Raw genomic sequence first — 14,436 nt, 5'->3', positions numbered from 1 at the left:
TTCTCAGATTTCATCATAGAGGACGAAGAAACATGTTGGTCTCGTTTGATTGGAGGCGACAAAACATCATGGCAAATAGCATCCTACAAAATCTTGGAAGCCATAAACTGGCCGATAAAGGCACATTTTTAGAGAGCTGTTCTCATTTTATCATCTTCTTTCCTTTTTATCTTCGCCACGCTTACAGACACAGACAGAAACCTCAAACCTTGTAAAAATCTTTTGATTAAATACAAATAAAAAAAAAAAAAAAAAAAAAAAAAAAAATCAAGGTTGCGGCGCCTTCACCTCACAGGCGGTGCACTCATGTACAGCCCCCAGAAGGTTGGCAAAACTGTAGTAGTATGCTTTATGCTGCACAATATTGTGCATATGTAGGAATATTGAAATGCCTGCGGATGAGGACAGTGACCCCCCCCTAGCTCTGATGAGAAAAACTGTGAAGGAGTGAACAGGGCACCAGAGGAGATACGTGGGGATGTTTCACTTCCTATTTGTTCACAAGTTAGCCTTCCGGCATCTCAAAAGATGGCAAATGATTTCAACATATTTTTTACAGAAGAAATTAACCTAATTCGGAAAGGTTTTGAAGCTCCTACAACAACACTATCCACAGAGGCTGCCACGGAGACCACAGCCCCTTATAATCAAGAGACGGTACACAAATTCACTTTTTCTCCAGTTACTGCTGAGAGCATTGAACTTTTGATCAATCCTCTAAAACCTACCTTGTACAATTATGACCCAATTCCAGCGTATCTGGCCTGCTCATGCTCTCAGCAAACCTATTCAGCAGTTAGTAAATACCTCACTGGCACGAGGCTAGGTTCCGGCTGAACTAAATAAATCTTATCCAACCCCACTCTTAACAAAGCCCTCTCTTGATCAGAATGTTCTAGCCAATTACCGGGCCAGTGCGGGCCTCTTGTGGCCTGCAAAAATCTTGGGAGAAGGTGGTCACCTCCCAATTACAGTCCTTTCTGGAGGAAAATGACACTTTAGATCTTTATCAATCCGGATTCAGAGCAGGCCACATGAATGGGACTGCCTTGCTTACTGTCTGGGATGAAAGCCTAGAGACTGCCGACAAAGGTGACCTCAGCATGCTGGTCATGCTTGATTTGTCGGCAGCCTTTGATACAGTGGATTTTGGCATACTTCACCCCAGATATTCTTCCTTGGCACAAATGTCTGATTTAACCAGTCAATGGTTTACATCTTTTTTGTCTAATCGTGTGCAACAGGTTAAGGCAGGCTCATACTTGTCCAAATCCCTGCCTATTAGCTGTGGAGTTACGCAGGGCTCGTCGCTGTTCCCAATACTGTTCAATTTATACATGCGTCCACCACTTAACATATTTGCTCAATTCAACTTGTGTTAGCACTCATATGCAGATGACATGGAAATATATGTAAGATTAACACATCCTGATGAGGCAATCGAGCGCCTATTAAAATGTGGCGAGAACATTCAAATCTGGATTCAGGACAACAAACTCCAACTAAACCCTTCTAAAACGAAGATTATGGAGCAATGAGTTGGACTCAATGCCCTTCCCAACCCTGTTTGGACTGGCTGCTGACTATACTCAGACAGTAACGAATCTCGGTCTTATCTGGCAATCCAGTATGAGTTTCAATCTACAGGAAAACCAGATAATTAAGACTTGTTACTATCAGATGAAGCTTCTTAAACCATTACTCCCGCTCATTCGTGAGAATGACCGTCCTATGGTGGTGGGCTCTCTCACAAACATCAAACTGGACTACTGAAATGCTTTGTTGGTTGGGTTACCCTAAATACCAACTTCAACAGCTTCAGGTTACACAAACTCTGCAGTGTGTCTGATTTTCTCATTGTCTCGGAAAAACTCGATATGAGGATTTCAAAGGAGTCTTCACTGGTTCCCAGTGCAGGAGCGAATACAATATCAAATTGCTATGCATGGTTTTTAAATGTATTCATGGTCTCGCCCCTGCCTATCTGACAACGAAAATTGTGAACTATAAACCTCCCTATGCAATGCGCTCGATGGACACATGTCTGTTGGTAACTCCCCCCTCTAGAACTACTACTTGGGTTGATAGATGACTTCCTGTGGCAGGCCCTCGAGCCTGAAATTCTTTGCCGATACATCTTCATCAAATACATTCTCTAACCATCTTCCGTAAACTTTGGAAAACCTATATTTTTGCATAGCGTTCTGAATTGATTTGGCTTTTTAAAAAAAAGTTATTAGCACCATAGTAACCACCTGCGCCTAGATGCAGTTTGCTTCCAGGATATGCGCACTACAAATGCTAAATTAAATCAAATGAATGATTACTTTTGACTCTGGACACATGTCAATCATACGTGCAATGAATGCATATGTCTAAACGGCATTGAATGAAAACTATCAAAATGATCAAGATTCAACTGTGTTAATTTCTGGCAACAAGGTAACCCCAGCTCCAACACCAGCTCCCATCCTCCAGCCCCAACACCAACTCCCATCCTCCAGCCCCAACACCAACTCCCACCCTCCAGCCCCAACACCAACTCCCACCCTCCAGCCCCAACACCAACACCCACCCTCCAGCCCCAACACCAACTCCCACCCTCCAGCCCCAACACCAACTCCCACTCTCCAGCCCCAACACCAACTCCCACCCTCCAGCCCCAACAACAACTCCCACCCTCCAGCCCCAATAACAACTCCCACCCTCCAGCCCCACCACCAACTCCCACCCTCCAGCCCCAACACCAACTCCCACCCTCCAGCCCCAACACCAACACCCACCCTCCAGCCCCAACACCAACTCCCACCCTCCAGCCCCAACTCCAACTCCCACCCTCCAGCCCCAACACCAACTTCCACTCTCCAGCCCCAACACCAAATCCCACCCTCCAGCCCCAACACCAACTCCCACCCTCCAGCCACAACACCAACACCCACCCTCCAGCCCCAACACCAACTCCCACCCTCCAGCCCCAACACCAACTCCCACCCTCCAGCCCCAACACCAACTCCCACCCTCCAGCCCCAACCTCCCACCCTCCAGCCCCAACAGCAACTTCCACTCTCCAGTCCCAACACCAACTTCCACTCTCCAGCCCCAACACCAACTCCCACCCTCCAGCTACAACACCAACTCCCACCCTCCACCCCCAGGAACCACTCCCACTCGCGCTTGAGCTCACCCTCCCCCTTGTCCGAAGGCTTTGCAGCAATTGAGGCACACCGTTGTGAGTGCCTAGAAGGGGTGCTGGTCAATGACCCCTCAGTAGGGGTAGCAGACTGTAAGCTCCCCTGCACGCTCCCCTGCAGGTGATCCATGCTTAGTGGATGGCTCTGGCCATAGACTCATGGAAGGAGGTCAATTGTTCAGCTAGCTCCTGCACTGTTTAGCTTGTAAGGCACAGGCGTGCCTTGCAAGCCACCGTGCTCCTGCAAAGCCGGTCAATGGACCTTGAAAACTGTCTAGAGGCCCCCTGGGTGCAATCACGGATGGCCTCACAATGCCCCTATTGTTCCTGCGCCATGGCATGCATCTCCGCCTGCCTCTGTTCCAGACGGTCCCAGATGGCCTGGAGTGTGGGGACAGGCCCTGCCTGTGGTGAATGTCCACTGTCATGTTCCTCATGCTGTCCTTGATGGTGAGCATTCCCGGCCTGCTCGTCAGATGACTTCTCTGCATAGCATAGAGCACGGCGGGATGGACGATGGGATGGCGGTGTGTACAGTGGGGAGAGGCTGCGCAGGGGGAGGATTCAGGTGAAAAATGGTGGACGGGGGAATGTAGCTGGCTGGATGCAGCGGAGGCACACTCATACTGCTTGTCTGCTGTGCCTGCAGTGGCCTGGTCAGATTGCAGGCTGTCGTTCACACTCTGCCCCACCTGTGTGTCCAAAGTCGGACCAGCTGTGGTCGTGTCCTGGCCTGTTGCTGGTGGCCCTGATTGCACAATTGGGGTCTGTGGTGGACTCGTGAGCGTGTCCGTCTGGACCGCTGGAGTGTCAGTCGATGGCCTGATGGCCTGGTGCCTCTTCTTGGGTGGCACACTTTCACTCCCCGAACTGCCTTGGCCTGGCTGCTTGATGGCAGTGCTTGGTGTAGGTGTTGTGGAGGGACCAGCCTCCTCGGGTTGTTTCCTGGGCGTTTTACGTTCCTGTTGGGACAAATTGACATGTGCGTTACCACATTGTTGCTGAGTTGCATGGCAAATCAACATTCACTGTCACTTGTACTATGTTGTCATTGTGTGCTGGGCCTCCTAGGGGGGCTAGCATCATGTGTCGGCCACTGTGTACATGGCAAGCATTGAGTATGGCCGGCCAAGTGTGAGTTGGTTTGGTCGTGCATCCCTGGAATGGGTTGTCCTGTCCAGTGGTGCACCAGGACTGTTGGTGACAGGTATCCAGTGGTGCATTCAGGTGGGTCCAGTGAATTTGGTTGTGTGTGGGTCAGGTGGCCATGTTGTCGGACATGTACGCCTCAATGTGTATCTATATGGAGCATTGCAGTCGAGGGGCTAGTGGCTCTAACACAACTATTCACTGATGTCCATCCGTGGGCAAGGACATATCGTATGGTTGCATGGTGGCTATGATGCCTGTGCATGGGTGTCATGTCAGGGAGGTCCTGTGCCACTGAATCATATAATTGTGACCGGATGCCTCGCATGGATGGTGAATGCTTGCTGGGGTTCACGTTGCTTGCTTGCATGGCAGTGTGGATGTTTGTGGACGCCCTCAATCCCGACCATGTGCAGGATGCCACTGACAATGTCCTCCTAGAGTGTCAGTTGCAGTGGTTCCACTGACCCACCTCCAGTGGCAGCAGCCCCCGGCAGTGGATGGAGGTGAAGCTCCTGACCATGGCCTTCAGGTCATTCCACCTCTTTTTCATTTCCTTCACCTCACGTTGGACGTGGCCTACGGCCACCACCTTGTCCCGGATTTCTGCCCTTATGGTGTTCTTGCGCTGTTGGCTGGTCTTCCTATTCAGTGTCCCATACAGCTCCTCAGATTGGGTGACCACTTACTCTGCCAACACTGTGAGCTCCTGCTCTGTGATTTAGGCTTCCGGAGCCTCATATCAGCCACCCTGCCTTTGCCCTTTCCTGTTGAAATGTTTGGCCTTTGCTGGGTGTCTGGATGGCACTCCTATCTCGAGATATTCAATGGATTGTGATTTCTAAAATGCCCGCCACGGTGCTTCCTTATATAGCAATGACAAATTTCCGCTGGCGGAATTTCCACTGACTGTCATGGCGGTAACAGTAATTTTGATGATTTGTGGTGGAGTTTCATCGTTACACGGGTTGTTCGGAGGTAACTCCACTGGGCGCAATTTCTGTTACCGCCATTGTTGTGCGCACGCCCACCAGGTTGTAATTCGGCGGTAATTTCGATGATCCACACGCTGGTAACACTAATTCCGCCAGGGCAGAGTTAGCTCCGATTTTGGATCAGACTCGTAATGAGGCCCCATGTTTCTTCCTGGAACCTAAACCACATCCCACGTTAGTAGCCATTGTGTGTCAAGATCAGAGGCTGCTAACTAAGCAAGTTCAAAGCTCTTGCAATACAACCTTAGCCACATCTTCGAACACGCTTATGGTAAAACCTATTAAAAGTTCACTCCTTCGACCACTCGACTGCACAGAGAAACCTTTCCAACCTCCTACCCAACCCATCGCATAGGTATTTGCGTGCATGTGCATATTTCTATTCAGCCACAAAACATTACGATGTTCTGGTTCATTGCAACAAAACCCATGAAATTCGGCGGGTGTAGGAAGTAAGGGCAACCCTAACTCAGAGTCCCTAATGTAGATATCCCCCGTAAGGTTATTTTAGGTTTTGACAAATTTGCCAAAGCCATTGTTACAAAAGAGAGAAGGGGGAAATGGGGTTCTGAACTGAGAATATCTGGTTGGCATAGCACCCAGCAATGCCAGGAATGAAATGGCCAACTCACTAAAACATCTTTTTCAAACTCCTCGGCAAAACTACCAAATGAGGAGCTCCCTAACAAGAGTTGTTCCAATCAGCATCTTTGTAAGAAGCAAGTTGCCTGGGATTTCCATCGCCCAGCTGCTGAGTGATTTGCCGTTTGGGCTATTTCTTGTAAATAATTGGGTATTTCTGGGCTACTTTTGGCAGCAATGTTTTCTTTCTGTGTTCTTCACAAAGTTGTGTTCTTCCTCCCCTTTTCTATTTCTGCATTTTACTCCCTCAATTTTATCAGTTGCTTCTTTCTCTGGTCTCTCTCACACACCAACTCTCTCCATTCACCTACCTTCAACTGTCCATCTCTCTCTCAAACACACACGGACACTACCCTACTCCCCGTACCCCTCCATTGCCTTTTGCTGACTTTTGCAGATTTCCTTCCTTGCTGTATGCAACCCCCCAATTAGATGACTAGGTTAATAAATTAACTTCTTAATTACAATAATATTTACAATAATAACAAATACACAATGCCTGCACGACTCCGACGGGTGCTCCTTCCCCCTTGCTCTGACGCTCCTTCCTCTGATGCTTCTTCCCCCATGCTCTGGCGCTCCTTCCCCCCTTGCTCTGGCACTCCTTCCTCTGATGCTCCTTCCCCCTTGCTCTGGCACTCCTTCCTCTGATGCTCCTTCCCCCATGCTCTGGCACTCATTCCCCCTTGCTCTGGCGCTCATTCCCCCTTGCTCTGGCGCTCCTTCCCCCCGATGCTCCTTCCCACTTGCGCTGTCGCTCCTTCCCCCTGCGTCATCGCTCCTACTTCCTTGTGATGTTTCTCCTTTCCCCTTATGCCGCCATCCCATCCCTTCACCCCTTGCGCTGCCACACCATCCCCCCTCACGGCGCCGCTTCTTCCCTCCTTGCACTGTTGCTACTTCCCTCCTTGCACTGTCATTATTCCCCCCCATTTGCACTGTCGCCCCCCATGTGGACTGTCACTCTCCTCCCCCCATTTGCACAGTCACTCCTTCCTTCAAATGCTGAACAATCCTCCTGTGTACTATTGCTGGCCTAGCGTTCATTCATTTTTTATTCTAGCTTTTGTTGCCATTCATTTCTTACTCCTCCCCCTGCAGTGCTTCCCTCATCCCTCATAAGTGGCCTTATCCCACTCACAATTAAGTGACCACATCTCGCTGCATCTGGCCTTCAGCTATGGCCACAGTTCATGTTCTAACAATACAACTAAAAGAGTAGTGCCCACTTGTTTTTCTCCTCCAGTCATTTCTGCAGTAGTTTCCTCTGGGGAATTCCCCCAAAAAATCAAAGTCATAGCGGAAGTAGGTGCAAAAATGTGTATGGTCTGCCGTGTTGGAGTTGGTTGCTGGAGGCGCACTACATGTGAGGTACCGTTTTCGTCGGGACACCTGTGGGAACGCAGGCCTGTAGGCCATGTGTTCTTGGCCACGTGTTTCGGTGTGTGACCACAGTAAAATATACGGAAATTGTGTTTTTTCCCCCCAAATTTGGAATTTACCAGGGGTACTGGGTAATAAATTCTGGGGCGATTTGCGCAAGTCAGACCTCTGTGGATTCCCACGGGTGTCCTCTTTTGGGAAATCCATGGGGTTCCCTGTTTTCCTTGCTGGCTTCATCTTTGCGAAGGTTATCTTTGCGAGTATTGGACTTGATAATGCGAATGGCGTTTTTGCTGTCATATTTCCTAACCGTAATAGAATTTAGGGGTGGCCTTAGTTGGTACAATATAACTGCATTGTGAATCCTGCAACTTACTCCCTTATCCAATCTTCCATTTCGTCAACAGCCAGATCACTAAACCGGTCTATGTCAGTTGTACTCAGGCTGGATATCAAATTACAGGCTTTTTCTATATTCTTATGTGATCAATTTATTCAGTTCCCACTGGGGTTGATGTCAACGTCTCCAACCACTTCCTCCATTCCAGACTGGCCCCATGCTTCGATTGTTAAGTTCAAGGAACAGTGATCACTATGCACACTTTTGATAACTATAAAGCCTTGCACCAGGGGCAGCACGTTTTGGCCTACATAGATATAAAGGAGAGTAGCAATTTTGATTCCGTTAATCCAGGTTTACTGCCCAGGATGATCTTCGAACGCACGACCGTTCATCATGATGAGACCCCAGTCGCACAGATAATCACACTAGAGTCTTCGCTGGCCGTTTGATATGCACTGTTTCATCACACTTTTGGACTTGATGAATTCAGTCTCAAGGTACTCTTTCGAACATGTGCAATGGGCATTTAAGTCCCCTCCAATTATTATCATTTTGCTGCTATCCCTTTGTACTGTCTCTGTCAGCAGACAGGCCATCGTGTCAAAGATACCCTCTGTGCAACCACCAACCGGAGGATCATAGATGTAGACTATGATCAGCTGTTACCGCTTTCAGTTTCAAGATGTAGGCAATTAGAACCGTTAAAAATAAATATAGGAGTAGAGAAGGGTACGAAGCAAGGGTGCCCACTATCCCTGCTGCTCTATGCTCTCCATCTAGAGCCATTCTTGAAGGCGATAAGCTGAGAACATAAAGGGCATCATGTTTGGGGGCCGGGCTCATAAAGTGGCCGCCTTCGCGGACAATATGCTACTCACATTGACTGACCCTGAGGTATCGCTACCAGCGGTACGCAAGGAGCTCGACCAGTTTGGGCGGGTCGCTGCCCTGAAAGTAAACTCGAATAAGTCGGAGATCCTTAACCTTAATCTACAGGCGGCTCCGGTGCAACATGTCAAACGAGAATTTGCTTTCAGATGGGCAAGCAAGGGAATCAAGTACTTGGGGGTTCACCTTACCAACACCGTGGGGGAACTACATTGGGCGAATTACCTCCCTCTGATGGAGAAAATCAAATCGAAGCTAGTAGACTGGAGCCCTCTGTATATCTCGTGGGTGGGGCGCATTAATGTCCTAAAAATGCTGGTGCTCCCACAGCTCCTGTACCACTTTGCCACCCTCCCGGTAGAAGTCCTGCGCTCCTTTTTCAGAGCCCTACATAAAGTCACAAATCTCTTTATCTGGAACCACAAACGTCAGAGAATAGCCTCAGACCTTATGAGGACTCCGACCCTCCGGGCATGGCGGCCCAGATAAGGGTTCTCAGAGATTGGCAGAGAGATGATCGGGATAAACCGTGGAGGCCGATGGATAGGGAAGTGGTTGCTGGGTGGTTGGAGGGAACGCTGTGGCTTCCAAGGGCGGATAGACGTTTGAAGTTTGAAGTTTAGTTTATTTGTAAAGCGCAACCATGCCCGTGGGCAACTGGGCGCATAGTCTTGGATACAGGTTACAGTATATACAATATACACAAATTACAATTTACAAATTATAATACACATACATTATAACGTATGTACACAGGTAAGATATACTACAAGTCGGTAGCAAATCTTAAGTGAAGGGGCTTCATAGGTTCTGCGTGAACAGCCAAGTATTGGTATTATTCTTGAAAGTTAGGAACGAAGGCTCAGTTCTGATGGAGGTAGGCAGTGAGTTCCAAGGTTTTGAAGCTAGGACAGGGAAGCTCACACCACCTGCTTTTTGGAGTTTAAATCTGGGCAGGATTAGGCTGTGAGTTTGAGCTGATCTAGTAAGTCGAGAGGAGGTGTGGAGTGTAAGACGAGAGGAGCGGTAGAGTCGGGCATTGTTGTCCAGGCATTTATGAGTCAAGGCTAGTTTTTTCAGGGCAATTCTTTTTTTTACTGGGAGCCAACGTAGATCAGCTCTGACGTTAGAAATATGAGACCATCTAGGCATATTGAGAGCTGCCCTTATGGTATTATTTTGGATAGTTTGCAGTTTATTGAGGTTAGATTGGCTAGTCCCCAAGTAGAGGGCACTGCAGTAATCGATTTTGGACATAATGAGTGTTCTTGCAAGGGTAATGCCATTATGAGGGTTCAGAAAAGGCCTGCAGATGGTAATACGTTTGCAGGTATAGGCCGAAGCCGACCTTACTGCATTTGTTTGTCTGTTCAGGGAGAGGGTGGAGTCTTAATAGACGCCTAGAGTTTTAGTGTCTTTAGAGACCTTGATGTCATTACCGTCAATGATGAGAGACTTGTAGGCTTGGTCTAATTTATTGAGATGTTGAGTTGATCCTAGTAATAGGAGCTCTGTCTTGTCGTCGTTAAGGCATAGTTCGTGTTGCGCCATCCAAGCCTGAATGACCAGATAGACATCATTCAAGGATTTGGTATCGACTGTGTAATCACCAGTGATGGGAATGAGTATCTGGGTGTCATCCGCATAGTTGGTATAGGAGACAGCCAGATAATCGAGCACACCGAAGAGGGGTTTGGTGAACACGTTATAGAGCGTGGGCGATACACCTGATCCTTGAGGGACGCCGCAGTGAATAGGAGAGGCGTCTGCCGATGCTGTGGGTGAGAAGACCCGCATGGACCTGTTGCTAAGGAAGGAGTGGATCCAGGCATTAGCAGAGTCTGAGAAGTGGGCCGATGAATTAAGATGTTGGCAAAGTATTCGGTGGTTAACCAAATCGAATGCCGCAGAGAGGTCAAGGAGAAGGAGTAGCGCTAACTTCCCATTGTCCTTTAGTGTCTCCATTTGAGTTTTCAGATCAATCAGAGCTGTTTCAGTGCAATGTTTGGGGTGGAAGCCTGATTGTCTTAGCCCCAGGAGATTGTTGGATTCAAGGTAGTCTTGGATCTGCAGGTAGGCTGCACGATCTAGAATCTTGAGTAGGAACGGGACAGTGGTGATTGGTCTAAAGTTGGTTGGTATATTTGGGTCAAGGGATGTTTCTTTGAGTAGTGGGATCACCCAGGCGTCCTTGAGGTTGTCAGGGACTATACCTGTTTTGAAGGAGGCATTTATGAAGGCTGTGATAAAGGGGGCTAGGTCATGCGAGGCTTCCTTGATGATAGGCGCCGGGCAAGGGTCGCCTTGGTAGTTAGAAGGCTTGAGGTTGTTAATAATTCCTTCTACTTCAAGGGTAGTGAGAGGGGAGAAGGCGAATAGTTTATAGGTCGGGTTGGCTTGGCAGGTAATAGATGTGGGAGCGGTCAGAGGTTGGTCTGACTGTAGGGACTTTTGTTTGTCTCTAATTTTGGTTTGGAGGGTGGCAATTTTGCCCAGGAGTGCTGTCTGTATATTAGTGCACCAATTGCTATCTTTAGTGCAGGAGTCAGGGGGAGCTGCAGGCGTTTCGAGTTCCTTGAGAATTGATTGTGCTGACACTATGTGGTTATTGTAGGATTCTTTTTTGGCCTGGAGTATAGCTTCTTTGTAATTGATAGTGGCTAAGAGGCTGTCCTTGTGGGCATCAGAAGGGTGACTTTTCCAGCGTGACTCAGCATTACGTTTCTCTTTATGCAGCACTCCGAGTTATGGTGTGAACTACGAGTTGAGGTGCGCATGTTGTTTAGGTCTAAGTTTCAGCAGGGCGATGGAGTTTATGGCTGAAAGCACTGTCTGGTTATAGGTGTCAGCTAAGATAGTAGGGTCCGAGCAAGAGCCTGTGGCGTTATTAAGGGTAGGAAGGATGAGGGGGAGTAACCTTTCAGTGGTTATTTTCTTTTTATTTGTGGTAGGGATGGCTGGAGCGACGGGAGGTGTAGGTGGAAGAGCTGCTTCAATGATGTGGTGATCAGACCAGGCGCAAGGGGCGTTCGAGAGCAGGCTAATGTTGCAGTTGGTGTCGCTTAGCTAATCTAAAGACTGCCCTTTCATGTGGGTAGGTTCTTGTATATGATGTGAGAAACCTAGATCCATTAGGGTGTTGGAAAAGTCAAGGGCCGCAGGGTCTTTGGGGTCTTGGTGGCCTAGATTGAGGTCTCCAAGGATAATAGTTTGAGAGTTTGTTTTAGCTTTGTCAAGTAATAAGGAGGTGATGTCATCCACAAAGGAAGTGGGGGCACCAGGGGGCTGTATATTAGATGAATGGTGGCAGTTTGGTTGGCTGATAGTGGAAGTTTAACAGAGTAGCTCAGCAGATTCCAGATTAGTGATCGGTAGAGTTCTAAGTCCTAGTGAGTTTTTATGGATGAATGCAATTCCACCACCTCTAGAGGTGCGGTCGCACATAGTAATGGAGTACTCAGGGGGGATGGCCAGGGAGAGTGCCGGGCCCGAGGCAGGGTGCAACCAAGTCTCGGAGATGGCAATGAGGTCAAGCTCCTGAGTCTTGATGAGATCAGCAATGTCCAGTGCGTGGGCTGCTAGGGACCTTGCGTTGACCAGAGCGGCCTTGATCAATCCGGCGTTGCTTGGTGAGGCAGGGTTTGTGCGGGGGCGCTGAGGAGTAGGTGTGGTGGGGTTCAGGGGGGACAGGCTGGGCGTCAGGGGTTTCTGGTATGCGCAGAGGTACATGGGGTGTCCCTTCCTACCCATGAATCTGGAACCTAATCTTTATTTTCTTAGGAGGGTAGAGCAAGGTTGGTTAGGTGTGGGTTTTTTAGTGAAGTGGTCAAGCCATAAGGCAGGGGCATTGAGGTAGATGTTGGGATGTTGAGGCTCAGTGCTCATGTAGGTGTCTGAGGGTCTGTAAGTAGGGGCCATGGTTCCAGTGCACAGGGTGCTAGGTGTAGCTAAACTAGCTGATGATAAATGGAACACACAGGTAGATGCCCACAGTAAGAGAGGTACGCTCAATAAGGAAAGCAAAAGCCTTTGGGAGGAGGGGCGTGGTAACACGATAACTGTTGAGATAATGGTGGGGCACCAGATAGGAGTACAGGTCGCTAGCTAGGATTGCAGTCACTCCTAAGATTCTGAGAGGTGGTTAGGCGAAGGCATGTGGCAGAGCCGATACAGTGCAAAGTATGGAAGGCTAACATCAATTGAAGCTGCAGGGCACATCTAAACTAGATAATGCTAGCACTATGTAGAGCACACAGAGACTACATTTGATTGTAAGGCTGGGGCACATCTAGGATAACAATGCAGAGCACACAAGGCAAATTCAATTGTAGCTGCGAGGCCAATATGGGCTAAATGATGCAGCGCACACAAATGCTAACTTCGATTGTGGGGCCAGGGCACAAATAGGTTAAACAATGCAAGGCACAGGAGGCTGTATGCAAATGTAGGTGCAGGGCACACATGGGCTAAACAATGCAAGGCACAAGAGGCTGAATGCAAATGTAGGTGAAAGGCACATATAGGCTAAACAATGCATGGCACGCAGAGGCTAGATGCAATTGCAGGTGAAGGGCGCATATAGGCTAAACAATGCAAGGCACACAGAGGCTAGATGCAATTGCAGGTGAGGGCACGCTCCAATGACACACATAAGGCACATATAGGCTAAAAGATGCGGATATTGCGGTAGGGGTAATGCTGTGCAGTACTGGGCAGATGAAGTAAGTCCTTAAATGAGAGGGAGGCAGATGGTGAGCTGGAATGCAGCAGAAACAGCCGCGGTAATGAGCCGGAGAACCGAAATTTGAAGACAAACAAAGCGCTAAGATCACAGAGGTGTTATTGTACCTTGGGCTGAGGGCAGGATAGTAGGGGTTACCTTGCTCAGGAAAGTTGCCAGTGCGCCGCTGGTTTAGATAGGCAGGAAGGGACAGTGGATCGCAGTAGCCTGTAGACAAAATGGGCATAGGGACGTTGCCAAGCGCCGGTTGCGCTTGTTCAGGTCAGTCAGAGCCTTTGCCTTACTTCCTCAAGCCGGCTTCCGCCTACCGGTGAATCGTGATGCCTTTAGGAGAGGGGGCAGTAGCCAATCAGATCACAGCTACGGGCCTGGTGAGGTCAGGGGCATGCAAAGGCACGACAATTCTGAGACGGCGGCCATCTTTAAGTATAAAGCACCTTGTGTGCCCCAATGGTGGATTCTTGCAGTAAATGCGGCTGATGGGCACTCGCTCTGTATTATTATTTAAAGACGACATATTAAACACAATATCCAGGTTAAAAGGATCTCGTTCTCCTGGCCCAAATTGACTGGCAAACGTAGTCTTAAAAAAAGATCCCGATGCTTGGGCGAACTTACTGGAGATTATGTATAGAAAGGTCATAGCCAAGGGTATAATGCCAGGTTCCTGGCAAAGAGTGTTTTTGGTCACGGTTTTTAAAAAAGGTAAACGCACAGAGCCTACTAGCTACAGGCTCCTATCGAAGATCGATGTAACGGGTAAACTCTTCTCCTCATTTCTGCTCGATGAAGTGCAGAGGTGGGTAGATCATACACATTATTTGGATACATTCCAAACAGGGTTTAGCCAGGTTCAGGTGTTGTCCATAATTTAGGATTAATGGACAAACTGATTAAACGCACCACTAAGAAGGGTAATCCTAGTCTTCAAGCGGCTATGGTTGATTTTCGGGCCGCTTTTTGAATCTGTAGATCGTGAGAAATTATGGAGCAAGATGGAGTACCTGGGCTGCCCCATAAACATCCTGGGGCTATAAGAATGCTGCATGAGAGCACCTTGGTACAGGTGAGACTGGACAGCAGGGCAGAGGTTACAGTACCGATT

General features: G+C 48.6%; 1 protein-coding gene across 1 annotated transcript in view; it reads right to left on the bottom strand.

The window, feature by feature from the left end:
* Positions 1–13,615, bottom strand: part of LOC138452989 (ribonuclease inhibitor-like) — a 295,852-nt gene extending 282,237 nt beyond the window's left edge. The window contains exon 1 of the mRNA XM_069605375.1: positions 13,470–13,615. The gene's annotated coding sequence lies outside the window, so the exon portion shown is untranslated. The remainder of the gene's footprint in view (positions 1–13,469) is intronic.
* Between the last annotated feature and the right edge of the window lie 821 nt (positions 13,616–14,436).

The sequence above is a fragment of the Ambystoma mexicanum genome, chromosome 4p (assembly GCF_040938575.1).
Source record: "Ambystoma mexicanum isolate Mex_15411 chromosome 4p, UKY_AmexF1_1, whole genome shotgun sequence".
NCBI lineage: Eukaryota > Metazoa > Chordata > Amphibia > Caudata > Ambystomatidae > Ambystoma > Ambystoma mexicanum.
The sequence above is the reverse complement of the archived record's forward strand: the minus strand, read 5'-3'. Positions and strand labels throughout refer to the sequence as shown.